Below are 21,290 nucleotides of genomic sequence, written 5' to 3' on the forward strand. Positions count from 1 at the left end.
AGCAAATAATTCTACATTTTAAAAAATATTCATTTTTCACTGAAATAATTAAACAGTGCCTTGTACTTGATTCCAACTAAGATATAATTCATCCTTATTGGGGGCAAAGCAAAACAAACTGGGTTTAATTTATGTTTAAATGTTTTTTTCATAGACTTATGATATGGAGATCCAAATTACAGAAAGATCCCTTATCTGGAAAACCCCAGGTCCCGAGCATCCTAGATAATTGGCTCCATACCTGTAATAGGAAAGAAACTATAGTCTCTTCTTTTCAGATGGTTTTCTTTATAATTTTCATTTTCAATTTTCATAATTGGTGCAATGACCTCTTTGTCTCTTTCTTTTCGCTTTTATATAGTTTTTTCTATTTTGGTTATCTAGTGATTGACATGAATGCACCAATGGACATTTGCACAAGCCCAAGCCCAGCAGTTTGGGGGGGCTGCCATCATCCATTTAACCTGCAATAACTTTTAAACAAAATAATCAGCAGAAAAGGAAGAGCTCAATATTACTTGTTTCTCTTTCTTTTTTTAGTTTAACTGGCATAGGGATATTTAAGCTGCTGATTTGGGCACTTTAGATTCGGCAGCTTGTTTGCCTGTGTATGGGGCCCAATAGGCCTACCCGACTGATATGTGGCCAGAAATTGGCCAGATGTCGTTTCGGCAGATTTGATCTGATTGTTTATATCGGAGAAAGATCCGCTCATTTGGCAACCTCCCCAAAGTATTGCTAGCTTTACTCATGAACAGAAATGTTCCTAAGAGATGGCATTAGTTTTGTTTTTTGGTGTCTCATGCAAAGGTAGGTTGTGAGTCTTTGTGCATTTGCCAAAGCTGAATACAAGTTAAGGAGGGTGTCTGTAGGTAGGGGGGATATATCATTAGATAGTGTTGTGCTCCTCGAAGTGTATCTTGGGCTAGAAATGTCACAAATACACAACAGACAGATTTCTCTGGGGTGAGGGTGATGGACTACCTCACCAGGTACTTAAGGCCAACCTTGTAGTTAGATTTAGAGTTCAGTTGGTTCTATCAGTTCAAGTAACGATGACTGGTTATACTGTATATGGCCAGAAAGACAGAAGAATGTGTGTGAGAACCTGGGCTAAAACAGGTTCTAATAGAAAATCTTCAGGAAAAGATAAAAAGGATAAAAAGGACTAAAGCTCCCCATACATGTTGAGATCGAATTATATTGGCGGCAATGGGGCAGTCGGTTCAGAGACCGCATCAACGAGCCGATGTGGTCCCCGATCAGACTGAATTTTCTAACCGGGTCAATAAGTGCCGGGGACCTTAAGAAGCTCCTGTACAAGCAAATTCATCCTCATCCTCTTTTGGTAAACTTCTCTCCTTACTCTAGGAGAATTGGGTGACAATTAACCACTCTATAGCAGCATATTCTTTAATATATTGTTCTACAATGTTCTCTCTGAGCTTGTGTGGGGTTCTCTCCATTTATCATACACATATATATATATAAATATATATATACTTTCCTGATGACATTGCCCCAAGTGTGAATGATAGGGAAATATTGTAAGCTCCAGTATATTTCACACACAGAATAATTCACACACTTCTGAGTTAATGTGTCATCACTATATAAACAAAGAATAATAATAACATGTAAGAGCCCAGGCTTACTTGATATTTGCATTTAATATTCTGAAAAGATACAATAACATTAACAAAATCTGTCCAGAGGGACAGAGTATTTCTCAGTCCAGCTATGGTGTAGCCCCAAGTTCTGAAATCTGTATGACTGGGGAAAGGGGATACTGTTCTCCAAGGGAAAATAGAGTACTAATGAAGAGCCTACTTTATACTTCATTCCTCTTATTTTAAAGAAACGCAGGTCTGTCCTTCGACAACTTTCACCATAACAGATAATGGCAAGGTAAGATAGTGCCAAATTATTGTTCTGTTGACTAAAGATTACTATATGTAGCAATATCTGCTATTTTTGCCAGGTTGCCAAACAAGTAGATCTCTATGCAATTTAGCTGCCAAGGTAGTGGGCTAAATCATGTTGAACTGTGTAGTTTTATCAGCCAAGGTCCACATACCCAGGCCTCTGCAGCCCTTGCCAGTAGTTTTTCCACAGTCCTCATCAATATCTGAATCAGACAGTGATAAGGGAGGGCAATGTTTTGAATTTAACAAAAGGTACACAATGGGCTCATTTATGTCCACAATTGCAGCTGCAGATCTGCAATATCCCCGCAGTGAGTTTCACATAAATACCACTTTAATTAAAGGTACTTGGGCTAAAATGCTCTCCTTGCACTTTTGTATAGTTGCACTCCTGTTCCAAATTGACACAGGGGTACCCTAGAGCTTACACCACCTTCTGACCAGGCGGTATCTCCAGAGTTCCCTTTATGCCCAGCATCATGGGTGCAGCACGCTTGCGCTTAAACAATAGGGCCTAGGTATCTATACACGCCTATACCAAACATGGACTAGACTTCCACTTAATTTTGTCCCATTTGCAACTAATTGTGCTCGCAGTTGAATTGGGTGCATTTGCAGTAGGCACACCTTCCAACATCCTGGAATTTTGTAAAAAAATGCTGCATTCTGGGAAAAAACATGGCACTTGAAATTGCACTTTGCTCACTGCACTTGCAGACGTAATTGAGCTCTCATGTCTGCCAGCATTCCTTTAAAATGTCACGGTGTGTTCATAGTTTAAAAAATGGCTAGAGATCATATGAGGCAGCTAAAGCATATGAAATCCATATGAAATACCCTATGCCTATGGCCTGTGGGTTGACAGTTTTGCCAGCATTATTTAATCTTTAACAAGAATGAAGCAGCGTGCCCATGATGGCGGCTTGACATGATTCCCATTGCCAGCAATGATGTGAATACAATTTCCTCATCAAATGTTTGTGAGAAGAATAAATATATCATGGGTAGGTGAGGCTGAGTTGATGGATGCCCCAAATGCCTAGCTACCATTTAGGATACACAAAATATGGCATCATCAGATCAAATATTATTAGATATCAGTTGATCCAGAGAGGATTTCCATTTGCTGTTTACAAAACATTTTTTACCCCCACCCCTTCAAACACAACAGCATGTGCATTGCCAGCACATTTCTTGGCCAATGAGAAAAGAAAAAGTACATTGGGCTAGCTAAAGGGCGGGTATCTGGTTGCTATGCAAATGAGCTGAGATCACTATAAATAAGTAAAGCAGGGAACAGGGTGTATATTCCCCATGCCCCCTCCCAAGTTGCTGTTGGATGATAATGAAGATAATGCCTCAGCCCTCCTATCCCACTGCACTGCAGCCTCTAATTGGTAAGTACAGACTGAGGGAATGCTGGAAAAGCACTCAGAATCTTCCATTGCTGCCAGTGAGTTTACTCAAACCTGGACCAGCTGCATTGCCATTGGGATTTCTGTATACTTCATGGCATTTTTTTCAATTATTGATATTAGATATGTATTATTGCAGTGAAATGCAAATGTTGCAGGTGCCCAACAGAACCTGCTGGGGAGTAGTGGCATGGTGGAAGGTTTTGTTCTGCAGTAGCCATTGTTTCATATAAGTACATTTATTTTTGTGGCTGATTACATAGGATATCTTGTAGCCCCCTTAGAAAAGCTAATAATGTAAATCTAATTAGTCATTAGAACACACAGACCCCAAGAATATATTATTTTTATATATTTCATTATTAGTGGATTGAAAGAACTGTACATATGATTTAGTTGTGCATTCAAATTAATTTACACAATTAATTCTCTATGTAAGGGGGGGGTCTATGTGTGGTATATATATGTGTGTGTGTGTGAAGCTGCATGCTAGTTTCTTTTTATTTTCATCATTTTTGCCCTAAACCACTATTGGGGTTATGTAATAAAAAGTACTAAGTTGCCCAGGAGCAGTAGCCCATAGCAACCAATCAGCAGGTAGAATTTACTGTTTAAAAGCAAATATCTTATTGGTTGTAATGGATTACTGCTCCTGGGCAAACTTTGTGCCTTTTATTGCATATGGGGGCTCTTGAGTGTTCTATAGAGCTTACAATAGCCTACTCAGGTGAGTACACTCAAGTATAAACAGGGACAGGGTACCAGGTATAATGTCATCTATTTATGGCTTTAATTGGGAAGCTATGTGGGCTCCTAAATGTGATAAGTTTCATGAATATAAGTGCTATGGGGGAAAGTGGGTAATGCTATGTGAGTATTTTAACCATTTAAAACCCTTTCCCTTTGTATTTGCAGATTTCCCCTAGGAAGCGACAGCTGCCATGGAGCCTCACACCCCTTGCACCCACGGCCTTTGGGACTGTGTTTGGGATATCATCATATACTGTAAGTTTGTTTTAAGACACTACAGTATAGATGATGTACTACACCAAGTCTCACAAGCACGCACTGTCCACGCGCCAATGAGATTCAGCAGGATTATGTCGCCTCTTCTGACTTTCATTTCTCCCACATAGCACTTTAATGGTTAATACAATGTCTCTTGCCAATGCATAATTAACTAATTGTCCGTCACACAGGCCAGCCAAACACATTTATATTAGATGTAATTAAAGTAGATTTTAGCTAATAAGAAAATGTACTATTTATAGACAAAGTACTCTCTTCCATGTCCTCTACTAATAGACAGTAAATAGATTACTGCATGCTCAGACTGCTCCCTCAGCTTTATATATTTATATATATTTATATATATATATATGTATATACACAGTATATATATATATATATATACAGTATATATATATATATTTACAGTGTATATATATATATATATATATATATATATATATGTGGATGCACAGGCATTCTCCATAAACTTAATGAGACAGATACTCTAGTGGTCATTACTACATTGCCTACAGAGAATGCTTTAACTTAGGCAAGCAATATGGCAGCTCTGATAAATGAGAAGTTACTATCATATGAGAGGGAGCAACTGCAATGTCCAGTGTTCCGGCTCCGGAGTGAAGCAGAGGATGGCTGACCAACTGCTTTGGCAGGATACCTGTAGAGTGGCAATGAAACCGTTACCATTACTGAGTTTAGTAATGGTAAGGGTTCTGTTGCTGCTCTTCCATTCGCCATTGAGATTCCAGAGGAAGCAAGCGCAATGAATAAATGAATGCACCATAACTGTCACCTTCTGCATGTCTGCGACTTCTTATTTCATGAATTGTGTACAAAATAAAATGTTCTAATTACAAAATGGGTTCATTATTTTTAAGGTTTTTTTTTTTTTAATAATTAATCTTTTAAAATGTCATGGCCAACTGGAGAAACTCCTCAAAACATTGCCAAAGTACACTTTTCTGCATTCCACCCACAATGAAAAGCAGTTGGGGAGACTTACATTATTATAATTACCAGTATTTCCAGCCAGCTCCAATGCTGTGAGGTTTAGTGGGAAAACATCTATCTGCATCCTTGCTTTATAATAAATACAGCCATTTTTATTAGTAAATGTGCCTATTAGTTCTAATTGGAACATTTGTGGGGTCTTGGCAATGCACTTAAAAATATCAGGGTTCTATTAATCATGAATTAATAGTAAAATTGGGCAAAACTTGAATACATTGTTTGAATGTGCCCCTCACTGATGGGTTTTCCATTGAGGGTTCTCTTATAGTGTGTTCGAGACGATGCTTTCCTTTTAAGTTCATATCTCCCTTGTCAGTGGTATTATCAGCTCTTCCCAGGAGTAGGCTATGCATAAGGTGGGGTTTGGGTAGGGTGTGCTTCTTCTGGTATCTTTAAACAGTTACCAAAATTGCAAAGTTGTTTTTCCAGGGGCTCAGCCCTGTGGGTGCTTATCAGTAAGCCTAAATCCCAGGTCAAGGAATGATGTCATTGGTGAGGTCGCCTTTTGCCTGTAAAAGTGTGTGCAATTTTCAATTGTTCCTGAAAAAAGGCTGCATATCCTCTGCTAAGCAATGATAATGACTAGTAATGTAAAAGGGCTTTCCAAACATATTTATGCCAACTGGCAATGCATTATAAATGTAAACAGTACTCTATTGCCCTATGTAGGCAAAACATTACACAGAGCTGAACAACTGGGCATATACTATACAATATGACATACTATACAATATGCAAAAGTGCTTTTAGGGATAATAGCTGATAATGTAATTTTGCACATGTTATTACATTACAACCTATATAGGTAGATATAATAGATAGATATAATATAGCTGCTCAATTTTCCCCTTTGGAGTTACCATAGAAACCCATCAGCAATTAGTTTTGATTAGGCTACTAATATTTTAAAACAAGATCTTATTAGTTGGTATGGGTAACTGCATTAGTGCAACATGAACATTTACTTATGTTAAGAGGGATTTTAGAAAAACCTACCCCCCACTTCTTTCACAGGTGTAACTAAAGGCTTATGGGCCTTAGCGCACAATATGAGCAGGGGAAAAGCTGCCATGGCAATAGTCAGCTTGGTAATTCAATACCTACCCCCTTTATCCACCATATGCCCCAACTCCAAGGCTTAAAACACTGTCTCTACCAAGATAATGAGGGTGGTTTGGTAAAAGGTGAAATAAATGGGAGAATATTAGGAAATATTTTCAGTCAAGCAGTTGCTTAATTCAATTCCCGATAAAAAGGTGCATTTTGAGTTGGTAATGGGGACGTGTAACGTGAAGCTTTGTAAGTCAGAAGAAAGTGACTTTAAAAATTCAGCAGCCAAATGATTTTCAGCAAAGCAAAAGAGAATGAGCAGAGCCAGAATGCTGATGTATAATAAATGGGGACTTATGTCTGTGTGAATTACTGTGTACTTAGAAATGCACTCTGATGCTTCTGCAAAATTGGAACCAGTCACGGTAATATATGAATAGAATAAATGCAATAACTTACAAGAACTTCAGGGGGGAAAATACCCAATTTGTAAGCACTGTTTATTTTCCATCTATTTAAACAGACATTGATGGCTGAGGCTGCAGCTTACTGAATGCATTTCTCTGTACAGGTATCGGACCCCTTATCCGGAAACCCGTTATCCAGAAAGCTCCGAATTACGGAAAGCCCGTCTCCCATAGACTCCATTATAAGCAAATAATTCAGAGTTTTAAAACTGGTTTCCTTTTTTTATGTAGTAATAAAACAGAACCATGTAACTGATCCCAACTAAGATATAAATAATCCTTATTGGATGCAAAACAATTCTATTGGGTTTAATTAATGTTTTATTAATTTTTTAGTAGATTTAAGGTATGGAGATCCAAATTATGGAAAGACCCCTTATTCGGAATACCCTTGGTCCCGAACATTCTGGATAATGGGTCCTATACCTGTATATCTGCAAAGGTGTTTCCATTGACTGTTGCTGCTCAAATTAGGGCCGATAATTGTTCTACTATATGCGACCACCATGAGGTAATGATATTATTACCAGATCAAACTGACATTTACATAGGCTTGAACAGTGCTCATTAGAGGTTCAGGTTCATATCTGTATATACACATATGGAATTCCTTATCCAGAAACTCTGAATTATAGGAAGGGCATCTCCCATAGAGTTAATTTTATGTAAATAATTCTAATTTTAAAACATTTTTTCCTTTTTGTCAGTAATAAAAACAGTACCATGTACTTGATCCCAACTAAGATGCATGAATCCATATTGGAGGCAAAATAATATTAACATAATATTATGTTTATTTGATGTTTGAATAATTTATAGCAGACTTAAAGAAGCGCTCGCTGCTACCCTGGGCTGGTGCTGTTCTCTCCTAACAGGGGCACCAGCCTGGGGTACAAGGTAAGCGATTTAAGTCACTTGGGGGTGCCTAAAATGTTGGCACCCCCAAGTGACTTATCCTTTCCTTCTCCTTTAAGTTATGGAGATCCATATTAAAGAAAGATCCCTTATCTGGAAATCCCCAGGTCCCACGCATTCTGAATAATAAATCATAAACCTGTGTATTAAAAGTTTTTATGCATCTGTTTACTTTCCCCCAGACAAGTCTCATTGACTTGTCTGGGGGATCAAAATATTCCCCATTGGATGACAGCAGAAACCTTATAAAACCATCTCCAGGCATTACTGATCATCAATATCTGCATTCTATACTCAGTCTCTACTGCTTAAAGTGCATTGTTAAAGCATGACAACAGGTGGCAGTATAAGCCATCAGCCTATAAACATAAACTGTGTTTGTGTCTCCTGTAATGGAATTCCCCAGCATCGATATGTCATTGGCAGAAATGAGCTGGGGGATGTTGGATTGTAGTTCACAGAGCTGAAGGGGGTTTTTGCTATTCATGTTCTTATTGGAGACATTATAGTAACGCTGGTCTGGTAGCACAGTGTATAGATATACCATTATTTGTTTTAGAGTAAAATGGGACACTGCAGCTTATGTGTCGGCAGACTGTGGTTAAATGAATATACAGGGGGATCTCCAAATAAGAAAACTTTATGTAAATCACTCTCTCCCTCCCTGGGGATTTTAGGGCTATACTGACAACCAGAGGGTAGGAGCTGCTTAACTCCTGCCCAGCACATCTTTTTGGAGTTTCACCAGCAGAATCCCATACCTCCCAACATTTGAAAAATGAAAAGAGGGACAAAAAGACTTGGTGCGTGCAGCGCAGCAATTTTTGACCACGCACACCTTTGTGGCCACGCCCCAATTAACACACCCCATTTTTTTTCTAAAAATACTCCTTTTATATAGTTGAAATGGCCCCAATACACAGTGCCCCCCAATACACAGTGCCCCAATACACAGTACCCCCCAATACACAGTACCCCCAATACACAGTGCCCCATTACACAATGCCCCCATTACACAGTGCCCCCAATACACAGAGTCCCCCAATACACAGTGCCCCCAATACACAGTGCCACAATACACAGTACCCTTCATACACAGTGCCCCCCAATACACAGTACCCTTCATACACAGTGCCCCCAATACACAATGCCCTTCATACACAGTACCCCAATACAGTGCCCCCAATACACAGTGCCCCCATTACACAGTGCCCCCCATTACACAGTTCCCCTCATTACACAGTGCCCCCAATACACAGTGCCCCCAATACAGAGTGACCCCCAATACACAGAGCCCCCCAATACACAGATCCCCCCATTACACAGAGCCCCCAATACACAGTGCCCCATTACACAGTTCCCCCAATACACAGTGTCCCCAATACACAGTGCCCCCCAATACACAGAGCCCCCCCAATACACAGAGCCCCCCACACATCCTCCTACTTCTTCTGCAGTTCCTCTCCTTATGCGGCTCCATGTGCGGCGGTGCCAGGCCCTTTTATAAGGTTGCGCCCCGTGTGTACATGCGACATCAGTATGCACGGGGCGCAACCTTATACAAGGGCCTGGCACCGCCGGAGAAGAAGCAACATAATGAGAGGAACCGCGCAAGGAGCAGGAGCGCCCACCTTCAGCCAGCGGATTTCGCTATCACGAATCGTTCCATGAATGTTACGGAAATGCGGGACATTCATGGAACGATCCGGGACAGCGGGATGCGCTATAAAAAGCGGGACTGTCCTGTGCAAAGCGGGACAGTTGGGGGGTATGGAATCCTGCTTTGAAATCTAACACAGATTTTTTTTATATTTCATTTTGAAATTTCACATGGGGTTACCCATATTCTTCATTTCCCAGGGTGCCACAGCCATGTGACCTGTGATCTAATAAACTTCAGTCACACTTTACTGCTGTACTGCAAGTTGGAGTGATATTAGCCCCCACCCACCCAGCAGCCGATCAGCAGAACAATGTGAAGGGAGCAAGATAGCAGCTCCCAGTAGGTATCAGAATAGCACTCAATAGTAAGAAATCTATGTCCAGCTTGGGACTCCTCCAGTTATATGGGAGTAGGAGAAACAATAGGTTACCTGAAAGCAGTTCTAATGTGTAGCGCTGGCTCCTTCTGAAAGCTTAGACTCAGGTACAATGCACTGAAATGGCTGCCTACACACCAATATTACAGCTACAAGAGAAAATACATTTGTTGGTTCAAGAATAAAATTTTAAATGGTAGAGTAACGAAACAAAAATTGTAGAGTGAATTATTTTCTATTTGAACTGTGTAATTTATAAATAAAAAGTATACCAAAAAAATCATGACAGTATCCCTTTAACATCCCTTTAAAGGAGATCTCCCCCAAAACAACTGTCATAATTAAATTATTTTTCCAATAAACATTAAACATTTTAATGTTTATTGGTAAATCGAACTGCAATGTAAAGCAATATGTGTATATGCCCCTTTATTATCTGGTTTTGACTCTTGCAGAAGTCAGTTCTCCTCCAGGTCTGTCAGCTAAGTTTTACCACAATATATCAGAAGTCATAACCAGCAGAGAATAGGAACAGCCGGACAGGTGATGCCTTCAACAGCAAATACATTTACTAATAACCTTTAAATACACTTAATATTTTAATTAATGTACACTGGAAAATTACTTGTAATTACAATTGTTTGGGTTAAGATCTCATTTCAAGATGCTGATACATTTTTACACAGAATATATATGCCCATGGATGCAGAACTGTTAGTTTACTTCCATATGTATCTATTGTATCTGTTAGAACTGTTTGGCAGTACGTTATGTATATTAATGCAAAGAGTAATCATTTTAATAGTAATTACAGGCTCCTTGAGGAACTGATGTTAAACGATGCTTGCTCATACAGCATAACTGCAGTGTCATATCTCTTTCATCTTTAATAGCTGTTTTAAAAAAATGTGTTTGTAATGTCATTCCCTGCAGTACAACAAAGGGATAAACTGAAATATATATGGGCTAATTTACTAACATAGGTGCTAAACCACACAAATGCTGTTGCTAATAGCAACCAAATGGCAATTAACTTTAAACAGAGCCCACTTAGTTGGAAAATAAAAGCAAAGCTCTCATTATTTGCTATAGACAATTAGCACCTATGTTAGTATCATTTTTAATACAAAAAACTGAGGTTAACGACACACATAGTATATTCTCTAATGGCCAATGCGTGCATGGGGCCAACAGGGCAATATGGAGCCAATGGAACTGTACATAGTACATTGAGGAAACAGCCAGTGGGATTTGGCCACATATCCATAAGTGAGGCTAATGATGCAATATTTATTGTGACAAGTAGGTAAAAGTAGTCCTGGCTAAAACCTGTACGTTCCCAACCCATAGGACCGCCCATACTTATATTCCTGCCCCTACTTTTACTTACTTGGCCCTCTGTAGATGTGGATGGGTGGAGCAGAAGTGGGTAGGTACATAAGTAATTATCGGGGGGAATCAGAAGAAGCTAACATTGTGTGTTCTGCAGGCTTTGGGCTGGCCCGTGCAAGACTACTTCAAAAATGTTCTCCCACCTTAGACTCAGGCCCTCACAGTGTTGGACTGGGACCCCAGGGGCCCACCAGAAAACCTTATACCATAGGCCCCCTCTCCAAACTATTTTTCCTCCTTTCCTCACCCAACCTCTTTATTCTCCTAGTCTCTTTTATTTTCTGTACATGCTAGCATCTATTCTTCCATCTACTTCTCCTCTTCATTTCCATTTAGAAATAGGGAATGACCATATAGCAGGCCATTTGGTAAAGGGCAGGAGGGCTCACTGACACCTGGGCCCACCGGGAGATTTCCTGGTATCATGGTGGGCCAGTCCAGCACTGGACCCTCAAGTCCATATATGGTAAATACAGCCCTGGGTAAAGTAATGAAAACAAAACAAAAGATCCTCTTATTTTTCTCAAGAAGCATCAGTTTGCATAAAATGTCTGTATTTGCATTTATATTTATATAGGGCTGAGGGTATATGGGAAACAATCGACAGTTATATGGATTAAAGGAGAACTTAAGGCTAAAAAAGATTATAGTCAGAAATGTAGTGCTATATAATTTACTATATGCTAAACTTACTATGCCACCTCAGAAGTTAAAATACCAGCCAGGTGACAACCCCCTACCCATGACCTGTAGGAAAGAGGGGGCCAATTAGGGCAAGGTGGGAGGTAGGTGAGGTCCCACTCAGTTTTATGAACTCAAGACCACAACTTGAAGTAGAAAAAAATGGTGCAAAATGTATTGAACTTTACTCTTCTTTGCAAAATCATATGTTTTTAAGCCGACCTCCAATCATTAATTTTTACCTTTCCTTCTCCTTTAAGTCAGTGTTTCATTCTCAAATGACAAGATGTTTGTTCTCATAGGAATACATTTACAGTTGGATATAGACACAGGAAAACAAATGACCCTGCAACTTTGCGTTACAGAACGGAGAATCAGATTTATTAGCATCTCACAAAATAGTGCAAAAATGCAAAACTGAAATTCCCAAAATAGCCTCATTACACCCTCTATGACAATTGCCTGAAAGTAATAGCTCAAACACTCACAGGCAATTCTCACCTTAAAAGACAGAATTGCCAGACAAACACTCTGTGTGTTTGGGCCTCAATCACAAGCTCATAACAAACACAATGCCAAAAAATCAAGACCTACAATTTATAGCGTGCATGATTAAAAAGATCCTCCGTGTGAAATATGCTTTTTTTATAGCATGGTGAAATAAATGTTATTCTAGGCAACTTTAAGATACATTAACTAAACATTTTCCATGATTTAAAAATCATTTGTGAATGTGATTGCTATGGAAATGAATGTGTATTAAAAGGTTGCTTAGAATTACATTTTCTCCTATATTCAAAAAATAAAAAATAAAAGATTGGGGGCGAATGTAATGTTTACAGTAACTGGTATATCAATTCAAATAAATAGTTTTTACTTTTAGAGTTGATTTGCCCGCTGCTAACAATGGCTGCTCAGTGTTTGCCAGGCAGGCAATTGCTTTTTACCTCAGCAACCCAATTAGGGCTCTGGCACACGGGGAGATTAGTCGCCCGCGACTAATCTCCCCGAGTTGCCTTCACCTGCCATCCCACCGGCGACAATGTAAGTCGCCAGTGGGATGGCACATGCGGCGGCGCGATTTCACGCAAATCGCCGAAAAAGCCTTGCGAGTCTTTTTTGCCGATTTCCCGAAATCGCGCCGCCGCGTGTGCCACTTACATTGTCGCCGGTGGGATGGCAGGTGAAGGCAACTTGGGGAGATTAGTCGCCCGCGAACAGGGAGATTTGTCTCCCCTTTTATTTCTCTTAACCTCTTGTATCGGTTATTGATAACTTTATACGTTACTCTGTATGTCCAATGTATGAAACCCACTTATTGTACAGCGCTGCGGAATATGTTGGAGCTTTATAAATAAATGTTAATAATAATACCTAAGACTTGTCTACAAGTACAAATGGCCCTGTTAAGGCGCAGTTCCTTAATGTAGGGCCAAAGATTACTAAACAGTCATGCGCTTTCACATGAGGGAAGCAGCACACAGGTTACACACAGTGTGAGCACACACATAACCACTAAGCCGCAAAGGGTGTTGCATCTTGGGATTGTAGGTGGGGATATGCGGTGCTTAGGACATTACATCTACGTAGCAAAATAAAAATATTTGTAGAATCATTGTGCATTTTTCCAACCCGCTTCAACGCAGCAGGCCTCATGTAAATGCGGATTATCCCTTATACACGCAGGAAGACAATCTGAGCATGCGCTTTAAACAGGCATTGCGCTAGCCAGCCTCAGCCTGGCTTTAAGGACCCTGCTGTCGGGCAGTTCCCGGATGTGGGCGGTAAGAGCTCCGCCTTTTCCATGAAACCTTCAGCCGACGAGAGGGAGAGGAGAGTGAGCCGGTGTCCGGGAGCGATGGTCTTCTACCAGCGACAGTGAGTAGGGGCTGGAGAGTGCAGCGCCGGGGTTTGTGCCGCACACCTACATTGGTTAGAGGCCGGCGTGGCCGCCTTTATGGCAAATAGCAGGACTGCGGTGTGTGAGATGGGAAGAGTCCAGTCTGGTAACAATAACACCAGTTTGGCTTATTGGGGGTACATTCAGCTAGTTGTGTCTGAAATAAACCCCAAATGGTAATACCGAGTGAGCCTTTGTCCAGTCCCTCCCATTCCTCGATCCCTATCTCGCTATTTTGTTCCTTTCCTGAGCCGGCAGCTCAACGGGATCTTGGTGGGGTCAATATTTATGGACTGCGAACGCTATGTGTGCGCGCCCTCGTGCACTGCGCTGTGTGTAGCGCTAATGTGCGGCCTGGAGCCAGTGCAGCCCTGCTGGGAAAGCATTGAGCGTCCCCTGGGCCTCCTCTACCTCCCTGGGCCCCTCCAGCAGCCGCACAGTCTGCCTCCTCTATTGTTACACCCATGAGGAATGGAAGTTATGTTAAAGTAAGCCATATTGCCTGGGGGGCACCATGTTTGCCTCTGCAGGTGGCACCACCATCGAAACCCCTGTATTTAAGGCAGTTATAATCCCACAAAGTATGAAGTGAGTTTTTGTATCTGTGTTTTTGCACTTGCTCTTCACTAGCAATGAGAGAAAATGTAATTCTAAGTAACTTTCCAATATACATACAAATGAAAATGGCTTTAAAGTTATTTGCTAATGTTACTGCGGTTCATTGCAGTATCCGTCCCTTTCTATTAGTTAGCCCTGTCTCTTAAAGTGTAACAGAACTCAGTTTGGTTAATCCGATGCTTCCTGCTGTTACATTTTCATTTCATCATATTTAGCACCGGCATATTTTGCAGCGCTGTACAATAAATGGCTGGTTACATACACAAACAGTCAATTACTGATACAAGAGGTAAAGAGAGGGCACTACTCAAAAGAGCTTACAGTCTAAAAAAAGAAGTCTGTTAGACACCATGTGTCGGTATGGGGAAGATTTTGCAAGGTAAGATATTTGGCATTGCATTTAACAGTATATAGTGTAGAGTGGGGATAAGCATGTCTGAAAGAATGTGGGAGAGAATTCCAGAGAAAGGGTGCAGCCCTAGCAAAATGCAAGGATCTTGGGAGAGAATAAAGCTGGCCACACACGTGGCGATTTTCGATCTTGCATGCGACCATTGGTCACAAAAAAGATCGTTCCAACCCTCAACTGACAGTCAGGGCTGAATCGTCAGATATGGAGGTAGAAACAATAGGATTTCTACCTCCTTCTGTCGATTCAGCCCTGAAGGCAGATTTTGCTCAGGCGCCTTCAATGGCGCCCAATCAAAATCTTTTTAACCCTCCTGATCGGCGAGTCGACCGATATCAGCAGCCTGCTGCAATATCGCACGCCTCGCCGAGTTGCCATACACGCACCGAATATCATACGAAACAAGGTTTTGTACAATGCTATCAGTGCGTGTATGGCCAGCTTAAGTGAGAAATTGGTCAGTAGAGGCGTGTAACTAACTTTGGTGAGTACTGGAGATAAGTTCAGAGATGTAAAGTGGGGCAGAGTTGTGAACTGCTTCTGTTGAGGTCATTATTTTGAATTTCATACTTAAGGGTAGTAGAAGCCAGTGTAGGGACTGGTATTAGCCTAGCGACACTATTCATTATGGACTGGAGAGTCAGTCACTGGAGGCAAAGGTTGTTTTCTAGAGCATTACAGTAGTCCATATGAGATATGATAAGAGAGTTAATCAGCAGTTTGGTGATGTCTTGGGTGATAACTGATAGTATTTTTGGTAATAATCCTTGGGTGAAAGGGGTTTAGTAAGTGACCGGATGGATATGAGGCATGTAGGGAATATAAGCAGCCAGAGAGATACTGCCTTTAATAGCAATTACATTTACAACATTTTTGAAACCAGCCGTGGAAAGTTGCTTAGAATTAAATTTTCTTTCATTATTTAAAAGAAAAAAAGGTGTGGGTGTGCAGTTACAATGAGGGATAGATAAATGCCTTTTCATATCCATTGCTGAAGGTTGTCAAGTGATGGTGAATTTGTAGTCTAGCAACATCCAGTGTTTGGATGCCCTTGCAGTATATTAACCAGTGAACATTTTGGATAGAAACCCATTTAACTTTATTGCTTTTTTTTAATAACCTTTTGTGCTGGACAGTAGGAAGAAGGTGTCAGTGTAAAGTAGGCTGTACACCCATACACAGATTATGATGTATAAATCTTAGATCAGAGCTGGCAAACATTCTACGTGTTGGGGCACAGTTACACGTGTTAGTAGCACAAAGCTAATAGTAGCAGCTACTTATCAAGGCTACATAAATAGAGAATGCTGGTGATTTACTGATTACTGTCTCTGTCTTACCAGAGGCAATTCTCAGTATTGTCTATGGCGGGCTTTTTTCTGGAGTTTAGTAACCAGTAGCTGCTACAAAGTAGCTCCGTGTGTCTGTGGTAATACCATACAAAGAAGTCTATGTACCCCTGGAGCAGACTGGGGGACACAAAATTCTTTTGTAGATCAACATCTGCACACAGGTTTCCAGTTGCACAACCCTGTCTTAAAGGGGTGGTTCACCTTTAAGTTAACTTTTAGTATGTTATAGAATTGCCTATTTTAAAAAACTTTTCAGTTGGTCTTTATTATTTATAGTTTTTTTTTTATTTATTTTCATTTGTCTTCTAACTCTTAGCAGCTTTCAAATGGGGGTCACTGTCCCCAGCAGATGAACTATTACTCATGAGGCTACAGTTTATTTTTATTGTTACTTTTTATAACTGGTTTTTCTATTCAGGCCCTCATCTATTAATTTACCTTCCTCTCATTCAAACTGCTCACTGGTCACTAAAGTAATTTAGATCCTAGCAACCAGAAAAATGAAGAGCAATTGCAAATTGTCTCAGAATATTACTATCTACATCATACTAAAAGTTAACTCAAAGGTGAAAAACCCCTTTAAATGATTGAAGGAGAAATGTGATGATTTCAGTTCAACAAATGATAGAGACTCAGTAGGCACTTTTTATGTATGGGGTGAGTGCGGCTTGGTAATTATTGCTTTAATTTAAAGTCTCTTCTTTCCCTTTTTAATTCAGAAATAAAAGAATCTATTGAATAATTTAATATCTAGCTACCAGTATTTCTATATGAGTTATACAAGATTAATGCTGTGGATGCTTAATCACTTTTAGAGCAAGTTTTAGAAGCGGTTCTTTAATGGTTATTAAGGAAAATGAGGACATTATCTTGGTACATTGTATGAAGCAGGTATGACATTATAGAAAACTTTTTTTATTTTTATCGGTAAAATATGGGGACGGGTATGCTCATATCTGAGAGCAAGCCTTGTGCAAGTCAACGTGACAGTTTGCCAACAGGTCGGCAATGTTTTGTTCCTATGAGGGAGATAGATATATTCTTTTGCTATGGGTGCTATGATTTACATTGATTAAACAGAATAAGGTGTGGTTAGCACATATTTACATGTGTGATCCCCGGTGAAGGACAACACCACATTTTCCCCACCAGTACAGTTCTGACACCATTATAAAAACAGTAGGATACAATAAAGATTGCTTCCTTGTTGTTGGAGTCATCCTTCCAACCCAAAAAGGTTGTGCTTCTATTTTAATGCAGGTCTTTTTCTCGGATAGTGGCCTTCCACAATAGTATGCAGGAAGTTGCTTAATATAGGTGAAAGCAAGGTGCCGTCTAATTTCATTATTGCAGAATCTTGCAGTGACTCATTGGCCCTTACAGCCATGTAAGAACTCCAGGGCTCATTTAGCTTTGTACATGGTGAGCTGAAATGGACAGATTGATGGGTCATCCCTTAAGCCAGTCACTTTTTGCAACTGGTCTTCATTTTTTTTTATTTGTAGTTTTTTAATTTCACTTTTTCTGTAGCATCTCTCCTGTTTGTAATTTCAGCAGCTAACGATTTCGGCTGCAAATGTCTAAATTTTACCTTGGCAACCAGGGAGTGGTTTTAATGAGAGACTGGAATAGGAATAGAAGAGGACCTGAATACAAAAATAAGTAGTAAAAAGTAAAAATAACAATCAAATTGTGGCCTCACAGAGCAATCGTCAGTGACCAGTCAAGACCAGTTGAAAAGTTACTTAGATTTGGCCAATGTATAACATACTAAAAGTTAACCTAGATATTTCCTGTTGCTTGTTTGAGACATTTTGACTGCATTAGAACAAATCCTGATACAAGCAGACAATCGCTTGCACTTATTGCATTTTCCAAGGGTTTTGGTGGATGTTTTCATTCCAACTTGTCTCGCCTTTCCCTGAAAGTCAATGTGGTTTCATTTCAGAAACAGATTTTTCCAGGAGCTTGCTTTGCAGCCATGCTATAACTTGCACTGCCAGTGACAGAAAGAAAACTGTGCAGTTTAAAGGGCAAGTTACGCTTTAGATCACAAATATTTTATTTACATTCAAAGGTTGTATCTGTTTGTCCAGCATGTGCACATAAAACGTGTTTTCACAGCAACAGTACTGTTTTATATGTGAGAAGTTTTTATCCTATAGGTGTGGGAGAGCCATAAATCCCATTTGACCGGTTTATCTCCACTTAAGCACTAGAATCATTGTATTCTAAACAGCTTATATGTTATCTGCTATGCAAACAGCCCTACTGAGACTCGCATGGCAGCCCATGGTAACGTAGTTGTTTATTTTTATAAACTATATTAAAGCTTCTGAAATAAACACACTTTTGTTTTTACCAGTGAAGGGTAGCTGTATTTTTCTTTGGTTGGGTGGGAATTTCTCAACCTGCACCTTCCTTTTCTCTGCCTAGGCCTGAATTGAGAAGGGACTTTATAACTCTCTCTGAAATCAACAGTGGCTCTGCAGAACACTAACTGTTGGTTGGGAAGGTAGGAACAAGGGGGCAGCTGCAGGACTGGGGTAATAGGTGTTGTTTGGTATACTGACCCATCATAACCTGCACCCAACCTGAACCCTACATAGAAAGTCAGGCATCAGACTGAACATGCGTGGCCCTTTAGTTCTGTGAATATCTGGCCAGTCTGTTCATCGATAATTCCAAACCCTTTCATTGTCTTAATGTTACTAACCCCTTAACTGTTCCTTTAACTAGTGTTTATGGGATAAACTGAAGTCATAGGTAAGGTCGCCTTGTACCCTTTAATTATATTTTGTGAAGGAAATTATTTGTTGAGAAATACATTCCTTCTGACAAGCCGTTGGGGGATGTTGGTAGTTAAATAACTGTAGACTCACAGATGGAATATGTTTGCTTTATACTTATGCCACTTGATGAAGGCTCAGCATTGTGAAGGGGTAAAAAGTGCAGATCTTCAAGCAAACTGATCATTATAAAGCCTTTTTCATTGTATCCACTGATACTGGTTGTACAAGGCACTGTACAAATATTTTCCTAGGCTCTCAGAAATTGCAATCATTATTTTTGCTGCCGTAGATACAGGGAGGTAGTGCCTAGCGCAAGGTCACAAGACGCTGACATGGGAATAATCATTTGCCTTCACTGCATCAGCGTTTGGTGTTCTAGCCCACTTGAACTGAGGCGTGAGGCTGAACTAAGCGATCCGAGGAGTGCAGAAATCCTTTGCAAAAAGCATATTCCCCAGCTTGCTAGCATCTCCCGACATTCACTGGGTATTATAGTTCAGCTTTACAGACAGACTGTGCATAAGAACTTTATTAATGAAACAGGATTACGGCCACTGGTTCTGTTAACTGCCACGAGGGGCAATAATAATAATAATTCTTTACTAGTTTACTGTCCTTTATACAGCTCTGCATGTTGTCTTTTGCCAGAGTCAGGGCAGAATGATGCATTTATTTTCTGTATCCCAGTCACTGTAATTGGAGATCATGCAGTTCTGCAGATCATAGGGAGATCACCGACTGATTAAAGGGGTTCTTCTATGTTTCATGGGGAAGGAGACACACAGATTATAGTTTTGTTTTTAATGGAGATCTCGTCAATGGAAACTATATATCCCCATTAAAACCTACTGCCGTTACTAGGTACAGTTTACAGTGAAGCATGATTTTAAGAGTTGTATTCAAAATTGCTCCGTCTGTGAGTGACTTGCAAGACTATAGAATCTCAGATTGCTCTTTCAGTGATTTGAAAGCTGCTCTAATAAGTGTGTTTTGCTTACTTAAACGTTTTACTTTTAAAAAGCAATTTTACATTTTGTGGCCTCTTTTTCATACTAGTATCCTTTAGGCCATTCACACATAGGGGAATTCCTCATCCACTGCTGTCTGGCAGAAAATAGGTTAAAAAATGCTGACTTCCACCTATAGCCTTTCATGATGAATTGAAATGGCAAGTGCCCTGAACATAGTACAGGTGGGATCTGTTATCTGCAATTCATGGAATCTGATCTTTTCCAGATTAGGGTTTTTTCCTTAATTTAAATTGCCTTAAATCTACTAAACATTAATCCCAGAATTATTTCGCCCCAATATGTATTTATGTAAATATTTGTGTAAAATGGACTGACAGATGGCCTTCCTCTAATTTGAAGCTTTGTGGAAATCAAGTTTCTGAATAGGGGATCCCATACCTGTACAGGCAATGGTTATTTAGTCTCAAGTAGTCCAGAAATTTGCTGCTACACACATGAGTCTGTTTAGAATGTATTATCCACCTGACTTAAATGTATTTAAGAGCACTGGGACCCCTGATTGTTTGTTTGTTGACTGACAAAATAAGGGCAGTTCCACATGGGGCAGATTCTTGGCATGCTAAGAATCTGCTCCTACACTTTAGGGCAGTGGCACACGGGGAGATTAGTCACCCTCAATAAATCTTCACTCTTGGAACATGCCATCCCGCTGGCAGAAATGTAAATCGCCGGTGTGATGGCACCTTGTGAGGTAACTTCAGGCGACCGAAGTGATGTGTATGCCATCCCACCAGCGATTTACATTCTTGCCGGTGGGATGGCATTTCGGGGAGATTAGCCACCCGCAATAGTAAAGATTTATTGCGGGCGACAAATCTCCCTGTGTGCCACTGCCCTTAGGGTGAAGATACACAGCTACTTAGTAGCAGCAACTTGTCACGGCTACCAAATGCCAGAGAATACCCTGCCATAGACAATACTGAGAATTGTCTATTTTTGTAGCCATGACAAGTAGCTGTGTGTTCATTCTTAAAAATCTGACAGTTATACCTGTACACCCAGAAGCATTGCTCAGTTTGGGTGGAGGCACACAGCAGTTTCCAGATAAAAAATCACTGTTTGCCTGCACCTGGGCCAAATCAATGCTTCTGAGTGCAGGTACAACTTTTAGATTCTTCAAGCAGAGGTGCGGAGTTTGACTAGGCCAAGGAGAACAGCTACTGGAAGCCTTTAGCATAATCTGGGATCTGATTATTAAAGGCTAAGCTGCTAATAGTTAGGCTCCGGCTATTTCTCCTTACGTACAAATAGCCAAGCATTTCTA

The 21,290-nt window shown here is 40.2% G+C and overlaps 1 protein-coding gene, 1 long non-coding RNA gene and 2 other non-coding genes across 4 annotated transcripts in view; all 4 read left to right on the forward strand.

The window, feature by feature from the left end:
- The first annotated feature begins 3,227 nt into the window (after positions 1–3,227).
- LOC116408795 lies at positions 3,228–5,230 on the forward strand. Its single transcript, XR_004221250.1, has 2 exons — positions 3,228–3,322; positions 4,256–5,230. It is a non-coding gene; the product is annotated as an uncharacterized LOC116408795 (long non-coding RNA).
- mir144 (microRNA mir-144) lies at positions 4,325–4,386 on the forward strand. Its single transcript, NR_049682.1, has one exon. It is a non-coding gene; the product is annotated as a microRNA mir-144 (primary transcript).
- Positions 5,033–5,094, forward strand: mir451 (microRNA mir-451). The gene has a single exon (NR_049702.1). It is a non-coding gene; the product is annotated as a microRNA mir-451 (primary transcript).
- An 8,440-nt stretch (positions 5,231–13,670) lies between the features above and the next one.
- Positions 13,671–21,290, forward strand: part of fam222b (family with sequence similarity 222 member B) — a 28,402-nt gene continuing 20,782 nt past the window's right edge. Inside the window, exon 1 of the mRNA XM_002937603.5 lies at positions 13,671–13,802. The gene's annotated coding sequence lies outside the window, so the exon portion shown is untranslated. The remainder of the gene's footprint in view (positions 13,803–21,290) is intronic.

This window comes from Xenopus tropicalis, chromosome 2, assembly GCF_000004195.4.
Source record: "Xenopus tropicalis strain Nigerian chromosome 2, UCB_Xtro_10.0, whole genome shotgun sequence".
NCBI classification, from domain to species: domain Eukaryota; kingdom Metazoa; phylum Chordata; class Amphibia; order Anura; family Pipidae; genus Xenopus; species Xenopus tropicalis.